Raw genomic sequence first — 18,577 nt, forward strand, 5'->3', positions numbered from 1 at the left:
TCCCAGATTAGTGCGCGTTTCGTGTGTCTCTGTGTGTGCGCGTGTTTATTATTGGCCCTACTGTTCCAATAGAAGGGAACTGACATCTGCTGGGATAATCTTTCCTGCCTACCGCGGGTCAAACGCACTTGATTCCATTTCTTACAGGAGTGTTTCATCATTTCTCAACTTGGGTTCAGCTAACTCTCTCAATTGATGAACAAAAGTCAGACTTATAATTAAAGTTATTTAAAGTAATCGGTTTATTTGAAATGTTTCACTAATTGAGGTATCATTAGCACAGGATAAAGAACAATAATAATGCTATGGGATAAAAAGATTTTTTTGGAAACCTTTCAATCAACTCATATTCGGATATAAAGAATCTTATTCAATTTAACTCACTAAATTGATATACAAAAATGACACTTTTAATTCAACTTAATTAAATGAATCAGTTTATTTGAAATGTTTCACTAATTGAGGTATTATTGTTACAGCACAGGATAGGGAACATGTCATAAACTATCCGCGTAGAGTTTTTTAATTAAAGGACTTTTTTAGAAACCTTTCAATAAACTTTTTAGCATCTGTTTCTGTGGAAGGTGTGAATATCCTTTAATATTTGTCTATGTTATTAGAGGAAATGGTAATATCAGTGGAATCGTAATCAAATCAGTGTAACAGAGAGGATGCAGCAGCTTAAAGCAGCTTTAAAGGTCCTGCTAAATGAAAAAGAGAATGATAGCAATCCTTTAGAAAAACACAGGGACTGCATTGCAGCATTTCCTATAAAAAAGAGAAGTGCATATTTTATTATTGAAGCAGTAACTTTAAATGTACTAATAAAAGACTATAAGTATTAAGAGGGCTGTTACTGACTCTATGTATAGCACGGGTATGAAGCGTTCAAATTGTGAAATTGTCCTCAGGAGGCAGCTCAAACTCCCAGACATCATCACTGCCCTGGCAAGGATTGCTCATGTTTAAAACAGATTTTTCATCATATTTCAGCACATAAATACTCAAATGGAGTATCTGTTTACCATCCACCTCAATGCGTGCTCCAACCGTTTGCTCTGAAAAAAAGAAACCCAGTTTCCCCTGGTTAAAAGCTGAAAACACAATCTGTCTACTGGAATGAAGCCGCAGCAGATGGTGAGGTTTTCCACGGGCTCATGCTCTTTTTAATTAATGGAATGGAGATTAGAGGGCATTTTCCCTGGATCATTAGTGAACAGAGGAATTAAGACATTTTGTGAGGAATAATCCCAAGGCTATCCATGTGATGCACATGTGGTTTTCTCTCAGTGGTCATACTGACCTGCTTTTCACGGCCCTAAGTGCATGGCATCACTTACGCACTGCAGAAACTAAGTAGCTGGGATAAGGGGACACAACCACTACATTTAGGGATCAAACATACAAAAGAGATTATCTCTCTGTCACTCGTCCCCCTCTCCCTCTCTTGCACACATACACACATTTACAACCCCCCCCTCTGTGTCTCTCTCCCTCCCTCATCCTCTCACTCAAGGGCAAAAGTAGAATATCAATCCCTTTGTCTTTAACTACTTTCCACTTTTAAAACTGAAGGATTAGAGTAGGTTAGCCTATATTCTGCAGCTTTTAACACTTAAGCGGTTTTAGTTATGTTTCCGCTCTAATGGTAGCATGTCTGCCGTCTGACATGTTCTGAGTGCTCCTAATTATTTTTGTGTTTTATTTAACCTCTCGTGAAACACTGCAGATGCTCTGCACCACCTGGTATGGAGAGCCAACAGCAAACTGACAGCGATGACTTCTCACATGATTGACTGCTGCGTTAATGAGAGATTCTAGCATCTACTCTCTTTTGTGCTGCCATATAAAAATGGCTTGTATGTGTGCTAGATAAAGGGGAGACACCCCAGGTAAACAAGGTAGCAATTTAGGCCTATTCCTAAAAACCCCATTCCCTTACATCAAGGCAATTCTTTTTTCCTACTACTAGTTTTTTGAATGTATAAATATGTGCCAGTTTGCATACATTTCAAGAACAGAAATGTACGCTGGCCAACAGGGGCAAATGTGTTACAATGGCTCAAAACAATTTCATTAGGAGGAAAGTGCTGCAGTTTAAAAAACAGTTCACATATAAAAACACAAATGGGCAAAAACACACGAAAGAAGCTCGAAAAACAATGGAAACAGGGACACTAAAAGGGGATGCACACAGCCGGGACCTGATATCAAGTTGGCCAACTGTCAATTTCATGGCAACCTACCTTAAATGTGCGTTTTATTGGGGTATTTAAAAAATGTGATCATATGATACAGCATTGCACACCTGCGATACGCTAGATAAATAACATAGGTAACCTACTCATTTGAAATATACTGACAACATACTTACAATTATGAAACAGTGACAGTTGGCCAACTTTATAATCCCTGAACGTCAACAAGCACTCAGTCCCAGCTGTGTGCATCACTTTATAGTGTCCCCGTTACAGTTGTGTTTTGAGCTTCTTGCAGCGTTATGTGTTTGCAGCGGTTTGTTTATGCAGCGCTTTCAGAAAACTAAGCAAATGTTGCGTGAAGTTGGTGAATGTTTTCTAAATAATGAACAAGCATTGCCAAGTAGGTGAAGATGTTCTTCATTTGAATGTTTTTTGGCCCATAAATGTTTTCATATTTGCATCGTTTTGGAAAGTGCAGCACATTTTTGTAAATAAGTAAGTAGGCCTAAGTAAAGTTTATTTATAAAGTGCTTTTCACAGACAAAGTCACAAAGTGCTTGACAAAACAATAAGAAATCCATATAGGAGGCGTACAATGATCAATGAACCCACATGTTAAGAAGTCATAAAAGCACCAGAGCATAATTTAAGACACAATAAAAACACAATAAAACAAAACTTACAAATGAAATTTAAAACAAACGAAAATAAAAACATAGAATTAAATGGAATAAGATCAAGCACACCGGTTACCCAAACGCCTGACCAAACAGGAATGTCTTTAAAATAGTTTTAAAAGAGTCAACAGACTCCGCAGACCGTAGATGAGCAGGCAGAGAGTTCCATAGTTTAGGAGACACAGCTTCGAACGCTCGATCACCGCGGATCTTAAGGTGGGTACAACAGAACAGAAAGTGGAACCTGAGGCCTACGAAGCAGGATTTCGCTTAGCGGGCTAACTTCAGGCAAAACTCAGGGTTTCCGGTCCTACGACGCTGGTTCTCTTTTTAGCGGGCTAGATCTCCATGGTAACTTATGCTGAGCGGCTAACCTGGGGGGTATACTACGAAGCAGGATTTTCGTTCAGCAAGATAACTTCTGGGATTTCCGGGACTACGAAGCTGGTTCACTTTTTAGCGGACTAGATCTCCATGGTGATTTATCCTGGAACCTAGTCTGTGCTCCGAAGCAGGATATGTTCCAAGAGATCAACTCAGCGAAAGCACCACGCCTGCTGACCAATCAGAGCTCAGTGTGCGGAGGAAATACACAATACAGTTTAAACTGCCATTGCAGGAAAGACGGCCGGCCAAAATCACCGACTGTGTGAACGTGAAAATGAATAGAATATCACCTCCCATCTTCAGAGCAATCGGACTATTACAACTATTATTATACTATTATGTTAAGAAAGCTTAATTAAATATCTGCCACAACATAAACTTACCAGATCAAAGTCACATTACGTAGCAGTTCGCGGCACTGTGAGTGCAGACGTCACGTCAATATGTCCCATTATCATTCATATCACATCATATCAGATGCATCATAATGTATCATATATATTTCCTTATCTGAGTCAGCCGAGCCGTATCTGGCCGTGCAACACTCACAGTGTCACATACTGTAGGCCTATGCAGAAGTATTATTTTAAGGAACACATTAAGTTGACGAAACACTCGAGTCAAATGTAATTAAAGTCAGATCCACTCGTGTCTTAGACGGGGCAGTGATACCATAAACCTGTTAATGTACGCATTCAAACACTTTTTCTTTTACCAATTGTATTCACCTTGCAGGTGCAGCTACAGTATGTGGCTTTGATCCTGGATAAAGTGTTTAAGTCATGTATGTTTAAAGAGTAACTTCTTCATATTTGACTAATAGACTAATCATTCAGGAAGTATGACGCTGCGCTGTCAGTACGCTTCTCCATGTTTGTGATTGGTCGAATGCTCCAGATACCACCCCTTTCATGTGAACGCGCACCTAACTAGATAGGACACGGCTGGCTTGAGCGAACGAGTTGATAGCCAGCGTTGTAGGACAGTTTAGCGAGAGCGGCTTTGTTTTGGATTAAGTCAACCGGATAACTCAAAACATATAGGTTGAACTAGATTCGTAGTATACCCCCTGCTCCGGAGCAGGTTAGGTTGCAGGCTAAGAGATCAACTTAGTGAAAGCACCGCCTGCAGACCAATCAGAGCTCAGTGTGCGAAGTTTAAAGCTATCAAGTCATATAACAGGAGAAAGGAAATACAGAAAAACTGCCGTTGCAGGAAAGACGGCCGGCAAAAATCAACTGACTGTGTGAACGTGAAAATGAATAGAATATCACCTCCCATCTTCAGAGCAATCTGGCTAATATAACATTAGCATTAAGAAAGCTTACTTCATTATCTGCCACAACATAAGTAACCGGATCAAAGTAACATTAAGTACAGTCCGCGGCACTGTGAGTGCAGACGTCGATTTGTCCCATTATCATTCATATCACATGATATCACATCATAATGTATCATATATTTCCTTATCTGAGTCAGCTGAGCCGTATCTGGCCGTGCAACACTCACAGTGTCACATAGGCCTACTGTATGCAGAAGTATTATTTTAAGCAACACATTAAGTTGAGGAAACACTTGAGTCAAATTTAATTAAAGTCAGATCGTGTCTTAGACGGGGCAGTGATATTATAAACCTGTTAATGTACGCATTCAAACACTTTTTATTTTACCACCTGTATTCACCTTGCAGGTGAATACATGTGGCTACAATGTGGCTACAATACTATGTGGCTTTTATCCTGGATAAAGTGTTTAAGTCATGGATGTTTAAAGTTTAACTTCTTCATATGTCTAGTATTATAGTTGAATTTTCATTCAGGAAGTATGACGCTGCGCTGTCAGTATACTTCTCCATGTTTGTGATTGTTCGAATGTTCCACATACTACCCCTTTCACGTGAACGCGCACCTAACTAGATAGGGCACGGCTGGCTTGAGCGATCTGTATGCAACGCGTATGTTTTGGATTAGGCCAACCGGCTAACTCAAACATATCCAGGTTATGTTGAACCAGCTTCGTAGTACAGGCCTCTGAGCACTTGTTGGCATTAGGGGATTACAAGGTTCCTTCATTTGTGAATGTTTTTTAAATGCGTAGCATGTTATGTGGAGTTGGTGAAGATATTTCTTCCATTTGCATGTGTTTTGGCGTATTCGTGTTTTTAGACTTGCATTGTTTTTGAAAGTGCAGCGCATTTCTCCTAATGAAAGTGTTTTGGGTTGTAGCGCGTTTGTACCTGGAGGCTACCACAGGAAACAGTATGGACAAGTTTACACACGGTATTAATTTCAACAGTCTGGTTAATATTTTACAATTTGTGGTGGCCTAAAATAAATGGATGGTTTGATTTGAACAAGTGCATCCATTAGAACAAATATCATTGTAAGGAAAAAAGGATTCTGGCTGCACTCAGGCTAGTTCTTCTATCATCATAGATTATCATACAAATAAATTAAGAATGAAATAGTCTGCAAAAACCCATTTGGATATTAACTCATGCGCATGGTTGGTTATGTTCATTATTACATTCTCTGTTATCACAAAAAACTGCTGTTCTCTTTTCCCTCAGTACAGAGAAATCAGTTCTTTGTAATCATTTGATGTATTTTTTACAATTATCATCATATCCATATAGTCTGCACAGGTTTTATATCCAACGTGAAACTAAGATAGTGCCTGTAAAGTTTTATGTGAATATCTTTCATGCCTCTTATAAATGTAGCCGGCTTTTCCTGAGTTATTAAACTAGGCTCGCTGTTTTTGCTGAAAGAGGGCATGGATGTCAGATAAAGCGGGACAGCTGAGAGCTTAGTTGTTATTGGAGTTGTCACACGGTAACCTCTTGACACTGATAGTTGGCTCTGAAAGCCTCCATGGAATCATCTCTGTATTCTTGTTTAGCGACTCACAGCCACAAGGAGAGTGAAAAGCAGAGGCAGTGAAAATAACCTGCGTCTATCTCATTTTCCCCACTTACGAATTGATGTGTGCATGAGGCAACCACCAGCTCACTTGACAGTTACATTATGAGATTTTTTTGGCATAGCATCAACTGTGAGCAGTCATAACTGCAGAAGGAAGCTGAGAGTAACATAATGGAAATATCTTGTTTTCTCTTAGCATTTTAGATTTCCCCATTCTCAACTGATAGCAAACTTCATGTCCTCTAAAACGTCAAACTTTGTAAATGTACTAACCTCTTTCACTCCCCCCACCTTAGCATAGACCCTTGTTGTACTTTTCAAGGGGGAAGGGGATATTTAGGGATAGATACAAAGCATATTCCATAATGGATGTTGTCTACCTCACCTGAAAGCTGGGAACCAAAATATGTAATTGAGATGTAACTGAGATGCAATTGAGATGTAACTGAGTGAATTTGCTCTGTAATAAACATTGGGTAGGCGCCTTTTTCGATGTTCACAATTTAGAGTGTTTAGGACATTTTGATGGATATGAAGTATGGCCATCCCCATGCTTTATTATGTATCCCTCGTTACAGACTTGGTGCAATATTTAACAATTTCTGAAAACAGAATTGATTAAAAATTATAAAAATATAACATTTGGACCTTGAGGAACAGAAAAATCCCTGCTGCAACTGGAATCTATTTAGAATGTATTCTTTCAATTGGATGGTTACCTCTTCTGTTATGGAAACTGCTCAGAAAACTCATTTTTGTCAATGTGCCTAGGAAACAGATAAGGTAAGAGGTAAGATAAGAGGTACTTTATTGATCTGAAATTGGGAAACAAAAACAAGGCAGAAATTAAAGAGTTGAAATAAACGATTCTAGAATTTAAACATCTAAAAATACACTTAAAGCGGCATTAGGCTACATAGTAGAAAATATACAGTAAACTGTGAAGATAAAAAAAATGTATGTGTCCTATGAATAACCTCAGTCTGTATTTTGTGGTTCTTAACTTTGATAAGGCTGTGAGGTCAGTTTGTTTTATACATTGAGGTCAAGTTTGAAAGAAAGTGTCTTATACTAGGACTAACATCGCAAATGAAAACAGCTGGGAGTCTCAGCTTTCCAGTCATAGAATTTAGGCCATTCCAAGGCTGTTTAGGGACTTTTAGACAATGTGAAAAAAAATTGCTAATAAAAGAGCACATGGTGTAGTCCTAAACGATAGCTGGGGATTCTGGGTAGTGTAGTGTCTTCTGCCATCCTTTAATCAGAAAAAATATTTGTTTCTCGAATCGAAGGGGAAGAATACAAAAGCATTGCACACAATTTAAACCAATCAATGTTGTGTAATTAACAAGGATAATCTGGTGTTTTTGAGTTGATGAGTAGTGCAGATATCACTGTAAAATCAATCGACAGTAAGGGGAATACTTACTTCCGGGTGTACAATTCTCCGTTATCCAATGGGAATGGACGCTCACATTGCCTTTAAGGGCAGCCGACACAAACGAATGCCGTGCTTCCATGAGCGTCAAATCCCGCCGCAGATGGGAATACATTGCAATGAGTTGAAAGCTCTTTGCGTCCCTTTATGAAGCTGAAGGAGCCTAGGAGCGTCACAACTGCACGCCACGGGACCCTGACCAAGCGTCGCTCCTGGACGATTATGGAGTGAGAGTGTGTTGGTTTTGGTGAACAAGAGACACGTATTTTACTGTTTTAATGGCTTATCAAGAACTCAAACACAACATCTTGGTGTCATTCTGGACAGCTCCCTCTCATCTGCACCCCACATAAAAAACATCACCCGGACTGCATTCTTTGTACTTTGTTTCTTAAAACCTTTCCTTAGAATATGTTATGTATTGTAAGGTGCCCTTGGGTGCTTTGAAAGGCGCCCCTAAATAGAATGAATTATCATTATTATTTATTATTATTATCTGAAACGATGTAATAACTTTTAAAACTTTTTCCAGTCACTTGCCCCATGCATTCAGCAGCAGCAGGCCATTCACTTTGATTTTATCCCGTTATAAATGTCATAATTTCGACAATAAAGAAATGCTACATAAACGTTATCTTGCACATTTTATCTAACCATCTCCGTTTCGAACTTTCAATATATTTTAAAGGTCCCATGTCATGGCTATTTCCACTCATCATAATTCCATTGTTGAGGTCTACTAGAATAGATTTATATTGTGCAATTTTCCAAACTCACATTGGTTTCTCATACAGCATCTCTGTAAACTACGTGTATTCACTGAATTTCACTCTCTGCCTTTAACGGCTCATTGTAGCTCCAGTAGCTCCAGCCCCCACCCTCCCTGTGAGCACAGTGAATCGCGCTGAGCTCCGTGGAGGTGTGGTTTCCTTGTTTAGCGATACACATTCGAAACACAGCCAAACTCATCCTGAGCACACACAAAGTCACAGCCGAAGTAAAGACAATAAGTGTGGCTTGATATTGAGTAAGTAAAAGGTTGATAAACGCTGTGAGAATGGGTCTGCAGAGAGAATTTCGCCGCAATCCCAACTGTCTGTAATCAGCCTGCAGCCAGGGAGGAGAGATCAGCAGAGCTGCCTGCACTGAGTGTGTGTGTGAGGAGGAAGTCCGTGGATTGGTCAATTTGGACAAATCAGCGGGGGCTTAACGTAACGGCTCCGCGGACGTAACGTAACAGTTCCGCGGACGTAACATAATGGCTCCATCATGGGCTCCACAGATTGGTCCATTTGGTTCCGGGTAAAGCATGGCCGTATCGCGTCATAGCTCTGGGCGTGGCTACTGGCCATTCCTACGTCACAATACCCAGGAAGTAAACAATGGACAATGACGTATCTTCAACGAGGCGTTTTGGGGAGGTATTTTCTGTGTAAGAGGGCCTCACAGACACGCTGCATCTTTCTCTCGCTCACAGACATGCTGCAACGCTGTGAAGTGGGCACACAGTTCTGACGGTAATGAATATTACATTTTGTGAGGAAACTTTTCCACCAATAATTCCAATAAGTATTCCAAAATGTATTCACTTCAGGTTTACGAAAGTAACTGCAATCAGATTACTCGTTTTTCAAATGTAACGCCAGCTGAATACACTTGATTTCTGTATTCTGATTACGTAACGCCGTTACATGTATTCCGTTACAACCCAACCCTGTGTATATCTCTCCGGACTGTCCACCAGCAGATGAAAAACACCCACCTCTCTGCCTCTTCCAAGGCGCGAGGGAACCGTGCGGCAGAGTTTCCGTAAAAATTTTTTTCTTATGACAGCCCAGCAGCAGGAGAGGTGGGGAGAGGGAGGCGGGCCTATTTAATCGTTATCAGAAAATGATCGTATAGATCGCTGCTAGATGAGGGCAGTGGGGCTCTTCTTGGAGTCTGGCTTTTAAAAAAAGTTCATTAGTGAACTTTGAGCCATCATTTATTTTGCAGGCAGCTCTCTGTCTCTCTCACGTTATTATGGTGCGCGCCGGAACCAACAATCAGTTGTTACCATAAATGAGTTCGGTTCAGAGGACAAAACACATACAACATTAATTAAACTCGATATTTGTTCACTTGAATTTCACTTTGAATTCTTGGATATGCTCAATGGGTGAATACATTTTTTATAATAATGATAACAAAAAAAAAAAATATATATATATATTTTTTAAATGACACCGAAGCTTTCTCAGAGTGGGCCAATGAGTAAACTGGGTGGGCCTGGGCCCACCCTGGCCCTATGGTGGCCACGCCACTGCTACACACTACCCGTTGTAACCTTATCTGTTCCAAACATATTCTGCTAGTCAGACATAACAAAAATGGCTACATGCACACTTGACCTGCAAACTGTGCAAATGAGGAATTGGAAAGTGGCTGCAATAAAATGCAGACTCAGAGACTATAGAGCAATTGAGGTCACTGCCGTATATATGGAGAGACTACACAATTACCCCACCAACAAGCAGCTGTCTCTTTGCTACAACACACCAACACCACGCATCAATAGAGAGACTGCTCAGACTGTGTAACATGGTCTTCTTTCCCAGGGGGATGGACTGTTCGACAGCCAATTTGAGAGGCTTCTCCTCTGTTGCTATGATCATTACTTATCCAGGAACGGAGAGGCAGACTGCAGACAGAATCAGAGACTGCCTTTGTCTGACCCGCTATTTATATTTTATGGCTTTCAGATATCATGTGTGCGGTTTTAATCAACAAAATCACAAATGTCATGTTATCATTTTCAGTTAATCATTTAATTTGACTTTCTGTACCAATACTGGTATTTCTGACATTTCAGACTTCAAAATGTTGTTTATGACATTCTTATCTTATCATTTCAGAAATATGATACGGGAGGTTTAAAGGTCTTTAAAAATTCACATTATCATAAAGTCTTTGAACAAGAGACTCAGCATAGTTCTACAATTGCAAGAACCATATGTGAACACCGTAGACTGGTGAAAACACATTATGTTGTATACACTTTTTTTCAGTATATTGTTAAACAGGTTGCAATTATAAGCCTTTGGAAGCAAAGGGCTATATATCTAGGGTTCTGTTTGAACTAAATAATGTATATGGCGCTTCTAATTGTTTACAGTCAGATTAGCAACTTCAGGCGTGAAAATAGAGTTGGATTTGAGAGCCAAAGATGTCTACAACCAGATTGTTTCACAGTCAGTTTACAAGAACATTTTTAGCTGATAAAAAGCTATATTGTTGTCAGACGTGGGCCCACAGACTGTTGAGCTGAAAACAACCAAAGCCTGTCTTTATCTTATTTGTCACTACTACACAGTATAAAAACATACATCTAAACTGTGAGTTGCAGGCCATTTGCGGGTTAGTGGGATGCAAGCAAGCAGCAACCTCCAGGCCTGCAAAGCCAATATGGAAGTGCCTCAAACCTGCATTTGATCAGATTTTACACGAGTCTACGGTAAAATTGCTAGATGTATTACCATTTTCAGCTAGTTTACGGTCTTAACGCTAGACTTGTGTTATTTTTTAATTTAGTTTTAGTCTTACTCCTGTGTTAAATTTCCTTTTTAGTTTTAGTCATATTTATTCACCTTCATCCTGTTTTTATTTAGTCAAGATTTAGTCGACAAAAAGTCTGAGCATTTTAGTCTTCTTTTTTGTCAAAGAAAAAAGTAACTATTTTAGTCAAGATTTAGTCGACTAAAAGTCTGAGCATTTGTCTTATTTTAGTCAAAGAAAACTAATTATTTTAGTCTACTTTACATTGTCAATGAAAACTGTTGAGTCTTTTTTAGTCATCAGATTATATAGAACATTTCAGTCAAACTAGTCTAGCCAAAACCAATAATTTGTCATTTTAGTCAAACTTATTTCACAATAAGATTATATCTTGTCCTTATTTGATGAAAAACACAGGTTGAATGATTAAGAAAGCAGCTTTGCAGAGAGTATCTGGTCAGGTTTGTGGTGTTTAGTCATGGAAAAAAGGTAGTTGATGAACATATTTCGTCATAGTTTTAGTCAACGAAATTAACACTACGCTAGACCAAGGCTTATTTGTATATTTCCCATCTGTGGGACTAATAAAGGTATTCTGATAAATGTACTTTAATCAAAGTAAAACTGGGAGAAAAGTAAATCTTCATATTTCAAAAGCTCAAACCAACAATGTTATGGACTTGCTTAGCAAATAGCCTACTCTCTCTTTTGAATGGTTGGCAATTCATTCTCTGTCAATCAAGTTATGGTTTGTTACAACCTTACTTAAGAATGGAAACAAAGAGGGAGGCCACACAGAGTTAAATGCCAATCAGATGTTTATTTAACAGTCTAACATAAAATACCTCCGAGTAATTGCGTATGTAAAAATAAGACTGTCAGTAGTGTCAGCAGTGTGTGGATGTGTGGAAGTGTGCTGTAGGCCTGCTGAATGGTGCATCAAACCAAACACAGGTGGAAGGTTGAGGTTGCTGCAGCAGGCCAGGATCAGAATCAGAGAGTGAACCTTCCAGCTGGGCAAGCCTTTATACCTTCTTGAGGCTCCGCCTCTAGATGGGCGGACACAAACAGGACGATGCTCCCAGCACCTGCCAGAGGACAGCAAGGCAGGGAGCACAGACAGGCAGAAGGGGGGAGGGGTCCTCACAGGTTTAAGCACTAAATCCTATAGGAAATGTCTAGATCCTTTACTTAAAAGTTTGGCACAACCTTAAGAAACACACACTGTGGATTTTAATTATTTTGGCTGATTAGACAATTTATCAGGACTTGGCTTGTACACAAAGTGCTTGTTTCTCATCTCCCTCACTCCACTGTTGTGTCACATGCTTTTGCAAGGCAAATTACACCTTTATCACTCATATAAAAAGATAACTATCATTTGTGTTGTTAGTAACCCCTGTTCTCAAATGGCAATGAGCTGCCCATCAATTAAACAAAGCCTCATTTGAAGTGTGCATGTTTGGGTTTTGAAGTCACAAAGTTAATATGGCAAGCATTTGACACGAGAGTAGCTGCAAACCTATTATTCTGAAACCACTTATGCACAAACAAGTGGTTCTCGTCAGGTCTGAAAAGTGAAGCCACTGCCAAAGAGCTTTACCTTTGCATTCTCTCTATTAGCCAGAAGGGTGCGACTCCAAATGTTGTAGAAAGCAGTTGGATTGTATACAAGTCTTTGAAGAAACTATCCTACTTCTCCACTTGGCTAGTTTCGGATCTTCTTCAGTATAGCATGATGTTCACTCAGTGATTGACAGGTTGCTACAATAGTGTTGTTTGATGTGGGTGTGCTCTGTGTTTTTGTCTAAACAAAAGCCCATTCATTTTCGCAGTGTGTTTCAGTTAATTGTAACATTTTGTTTCCATACAAATGTTTCGTTCAGGATACGGTTGTACCCAGCTCCATTATTATGTCACTTCTTGCTGAAAAAAACAAGATTATGAAATCAAAGATGCCACGTCTTATGCCCATATCAGCCCATGTCAACTAGATTCCTTTTACACCATTTACATTTTCACTATGGAGAGGAGATGCAGTAGCGTCTGAGGACCTTGGTAAAAGTGACAACAACAATGAACTTAATGCTTCAGCAGCTAGCATCAGATCAGCCTACACCGTTTAACCCCTTTACCCCTTTTCACTGGCTGCTTGCTGCTCTGAGACACTGCTACTGAAAAACTTGAAATCGTTTAGAGTTGAGATACAAACCATGTCTATGTATACCATTCCCCAAACAGGTAATACATTGCTCAAACCAGCGTCTCATTTGTTGCTTTGAAGGAAGGTCCTCTATATAATATACTGTTATTACATGGGCTTATTGTCAGGATTTTCCGACTTGAACAGCATTAGTAACATAGCTAGCTTTGTTACATATTACAATGTGTGCTGACTGTCATTGCTATGTATGAATGTTTATTTTCCTATATTTCACCCATATTACCCATATTTGCCCTGTATACATTACATTTAATAAGAAATAAAGTGTTTTCTACAAATATATTTTTGTATGCACATTTTATTATAGTGTTTGTTGATGTGCTGTGAAGCTGTCAACAGTGTCACTGTCCATGGCGCTGAAATGTGAATGCAATGAGATAGTAGTGTGTTGGGTATGCACAGTGTGGTTTGTGCTCTATGTGGCTGTTTATTAGTTTGGTCACAATGCCCTCGATAAAAGAGAACTCTGGTAATTCCTCCATGTTCAACAGCACATAAGCTTGCAAATACATTTTTTAAAAACCTTTATGTGCGACCCGCACATAAAGGTTTAAACTAAAGCATCGAAAACATATGGTGTATCTTTCTTGCTCCTCTTACAACACTGCAGGTATATACTGTAGTCAATGTGAGGCTTGCCTATCACATTTGCTTTGGCTCAGGCTGTGCGAAGGGCGCCCCTTAGTGTAAGTATTGGAAATTAATTTTGAACCTGGTTGTGGAATTTAAAATCTTTAGACCCAGTTCATTTGGAACGGTTTTCTACACGTTTTAGTGACTTTTAATCTACTAATCTGCCTGAGCGAAATCAGGTCGGCTGAATCGGTGATCTCCTTAAAGCCCCTTCTCAAAACACGCTTCCATTGGAGAGCCTATCCTGATTTAACTTAATGTGTAATCTCCTTTCAATTGTATTTGATTTTTTGAATAACATGGTTTCCTATTCTTACATTTTCTAAACGATAGATTTTCAACAACTTAGTTTTCTTAAAACATTTATCACTGATTTGATTGAGCTTATACACCAATAATAAAAGTACTATTCATAACAATAATAATAAATACAATAATGATAATAATAATAATTACGAATACAACAACAACACCAACAATAATACTAATACTACTAATACTACTCCTCCTATAATAATAATAATAATAAAAAATAATATACAAATGTCTGTTTTAAGCCCTTTATTGCAGCCTCTTTGTAGGCTTTGCTTTGCGTTGTGGTCTCTATAACTTCCTGGTTTTTGTAACATGCTGATTTGTTCCAAGCGTTAATATTTCACTTGCATCTCAATATTTCATTTCTCATTTTAATAAAGCAGCGAGAATTTTCCATTGTCGGCTCATTTAATTCTTTCTCTCACATTCTCTATCAACCCAAATCTATTATTATTGTCATCCAGCCCTCTGCAGAAAGCACTCCTCCTATGTCTGACAATCAATAAGTGGCAATTAATAAGCATACCTAAGTATTTCTCCCTTTCAGTTTCTGCTGAGGGTGTTCATCCCCCGTAGCGACATAGCTCTCATGTCTCTAAAGTATGACTTGACACTTTGAATAGATCATGCTGGTTCTTAGTAAAGACTCTGGTAGTTAACACAGGGTATGGTTTACTCGGACAGCAAAAAAACACATACACACAGATTTATGGCACTTCCTGTGCATTCACAATTGATATAGCTGTCATAAACTTTATAATGGTTACTCTCAAGTGATCTGTAATAGATTAAATGTGATGTTCTGGATTTTGGTTTTGGCATCCAGCAATTGATTTCTCGTTAGATACATGCAGAGCCCTAGAGAGATAAGAGTTAGGACACTCCCATAGACCTCCATTGTAAAAAATGGTGGCGCCTACTTCCGGGGTATGGACATCGAAATAGTTCAAAAATATTGTCATTTGGGCGTTGGACCTCATTCACTTACATTACGGCGCGTCGATTAGTTCCAGAGGTAAGTTGCTGAAATATCGAACTCTTTTGAATTGTCAACTGTCTATATTGTATCAGAGGCCCTTTATGATGCTTATACTGGTCTTCATTTGTATATGCACAGTATAATTATCTATATTTTATCTTGGTTGTTACAACCAATTTTGCTAGCATTGCCTGCTAGTTAGCTAGCGCGATTTCGTCAGCTTTGAAGGTAAGATTTCAGAAATGAATCGCTAGCAGCTTATATATCAATGATGCTGGGTAACTAACAAGCAGGATTTAGATTGATTATGTGTTTTTTTGGTTTTTATCTGCTGAACCTGACCGTGTCAGCCATCCTTAGTCGGCTTTTTCTGTATGATATGACTTAACTGCTAGCACTAGTAGAAATTAGGTGGCGTTTGTGATAAATATTTCATTTAATATTTCATTGAATTTTGGGATATACTAACATTTCATTATGTGACATGTTGACTGTACTTTTTTTACGGGAATGGAGATGCCAAGTACATCGATGGTAACGAGTAAGGTGTTTGGCAGTGGCCTAGATGTTATGACCTTCGGTGCAGAGGTCTGTTGGGTTTTCTCTGCCTTCTTACTCTGACTCTTGCTGCCAAGATACCCTTTATGTTTATCCTTCCTCTCAGCCCTGATGCACTTTGATGCAATCCTTAACCTCAGCCTGATGTATGTTGAGAGGATTTTTATCTTCAGGTCATGGCATGAGGGAAGGTTGCTGTCCAGCAACATGGCTTCTTGTTCCAGCTGTGACACTGCATTTGAGGACTCCATGAGGGAATCGCTCGTCCTCACACGGAACAGCTGCTCCACGTTCTGAACAAGGGTGAAAACCTCATCAGATGGACGGTAAAGTGCATCCCTTTTAAATTATTTAATACCAGCAGACCAGCTCTCTCATTTTCACCATCACTGAAATGTTTCACTAGGGCACACTGGCATTTGTCACAAAGTGAGAAGCTGATGACCCTTTTCACGATGTATCCTGCAAGGTGGTATAGCACACAGGACTCGGTTTTAGTGATGTCAGGTGGTGTTGTCAGGTCTACCAGCTGCTCCACTCTCAGAACGTCAGGAGGACTGCAGCTGCTGTTCTGCGTGTCCAGGAAGTCAGCCAAGTGGTCTGATCCATCCTAACCAGTATGCACTGGCGATAGGAACTGGCCCACGGTGACAGCGCGCAGTGCATATTGGAACTCTATAGGTGTTGGGACAGAGTTCCTCAGACGAATGGACGAAAATGTGTTTTCCAGGCAGTCTTGAGTAAAGCGGCTTGTGAGAACAAATTTGTGCCCTTGTCTCAACAGGTCATGCTGGACCTCCAGGATTGTTGTTGTGGCCATCACCAGTCCTGTCTGGACTGGTTTCCAGCTGCCCTTGGGACCGATCTTCAGGCCCCGAAACAGATGTTTTTTTTTTGTAAATAGTTGCTTACCCTAACCCTTTTTTGTAAATAGTATTGCTTTTTTATAAATAGTTGCTTTATTGTAAATGGTTGTTTGTAAATATTTGTAAAATGGTTTTGAACCATGGTTCAACAGGACCTTCTGTAAATAGTTTTGTAAATAGTTTTAATATTTATCATAGTAATCATTTTCAGTCTCCCACTCTGTCTCAATTTAATTTATCGTTTCTTTGCCCCACCATATATTTTGTTGTCCAAGCCAAGGGCACTAATTTGGTCTGTGTTGAAGATTGTTTTATACTTTAGATTAATCAAACTGTGTTTTTCTGCTGAATTAATATTTTCCTGTTTAACCCTAACCCTCTTTGTTCTCCTTCTCATTCATTTTACTTTGTTTTGTTCTAACACACATCAGTTTTTCCATACACTGTTCTTAATACTTGTTCACACATTTGTTCGTCCCTTTTACTTTGTTCTTCCTGTTGTTCTTGTTCAAACACATATATCAATTGTTCATCCACTGTTGTGGTAAAATGATATTCATAGTCTTAACATGATCATGCTACCCATGCTAACATGAACACAAGCGTTTCCCTCCAAAAATGTAAAACGTATCTAAGTAATAGGCTACCAAGCTTTCCGTTGTCACCCTGCCTCTCCAAATTCAAAACTGTCAATACAAATTATGCAATAATGCAATTACAGCTGAATACTTGGGTGTGTGTGTTTTTTTTATATATATTTACCATTCAATAACGCAATCGCTGCTGTCTGTCTGTGACAGTCACAGTTTGATCTCAGTGTGTCTTATATACTGTAGGGGCAGGGGAAAAGGTTAAGACATGTAGTTTAGAATGAAATGAAAAATCTATAATGCATGTGTATTATCCTCGCAACTACAGTCATTAAATGTCCACTTTTGTGTAAGGTTTGAGGGTGGCTCTTGTTTTGGCTTGACCGTGGACAAACATTTGGAGCAGGGCAGGTGGGAACACTGGACTGTGACTGGATGAGAGATGGCAGAGGGAAGTGACGGGGCAGGAAGCGAGTTAGGAGACATGGAAGGAGTAGGCGGGAGTTATGGAAATGGAGAATGGGATATAGTGAGGAGGAATAAACGTAAAAAGCAAGGAAATACTAATTCGGATGAGAGTAATAGTGAGGGTGAAAGGGGAGAAAGAGTAGTCGGAAATAGGCAACAGGAGTTCATGGTGGTTGTGAAACTTGCGAAAGAGGGAGCTTCGTTTGGCGAGTGGAACCCTATACGGTTAACTAAATCAATCAGTAAAGAAATCGGGGAGGTAATGAGTGCCAAAGTATTGAGGAATGGATCAATGTTGATCAAATGTAGGGATAGAGAGCAACAGGGGAGGGCAATAAAGATGAGTACCGTGGAGGGTAAGAAAGTGGAGTGTTCACTGTTTAGTGGTAAAAAGCTAGTCAGGGGAGTGGTGACAGGAATCCCCGTCAGAATTACAGCGGATGATGTGAAAGAGAATATAACAAATGCAAAAATAAGTGATGTCAAACGCATGAAAGCAAACCGCAATGGGGTTAAAGAAGATAGTCTTTCGGTTCTGATCACCTTTGATGAGAAAAGGCTTCCGGAAAAAATACTTATTGGATATATGTGTTATTATGTGAGACCGTATGTTCCACCACCAATAAGTTGTTTTAAATGTCAGAGATTTGGACATGTGGCGGCAGTGTGCAGAGGGAAACAAAGGTGTGGCAGATGTGGTGGAGATCACGAATACGGCAAATGTGAAGAAGGGGTAAAGCTGAAATGTTGCAATTGCAGAGGGGAGCATAGTTCAGCGTACCG

General features: G+C 39.4%; 1 long non-coding RNA gene across 1 annotated transcript; it reads left to right on the top strand.

Annotated features, from left to right (window-relative positions):
• The first annotated feature begins 15,310 nt into the window (after positions 1 to 15,310).
• LOC307020273 lies at positions 15,311 to 17,462 on the top strand. Its single transcript, XR_013802826.1, has 2 exons — positions 15,311 to 16,196; positions 16,655 to 17,462. It is a non-coding gene; the product is annotated as an uncharacterized lncRNA (long non-coding RNA).
• Positions 17,463 to 18,577: the final 1,115 nt, after the last annotated feature.

The sequence above is a fragment of the Notothenia rossii genome, assembly GCF_949606895.1.
Source record: "Notothenia rossii genome assembly, chromosome: 9".
Lineage (NCBI taxonomy): Eukaryota > Metazoa > Chordata > Actinopteri > Perciformes > Nototheniidae > Notothenia > Notothenia rossii.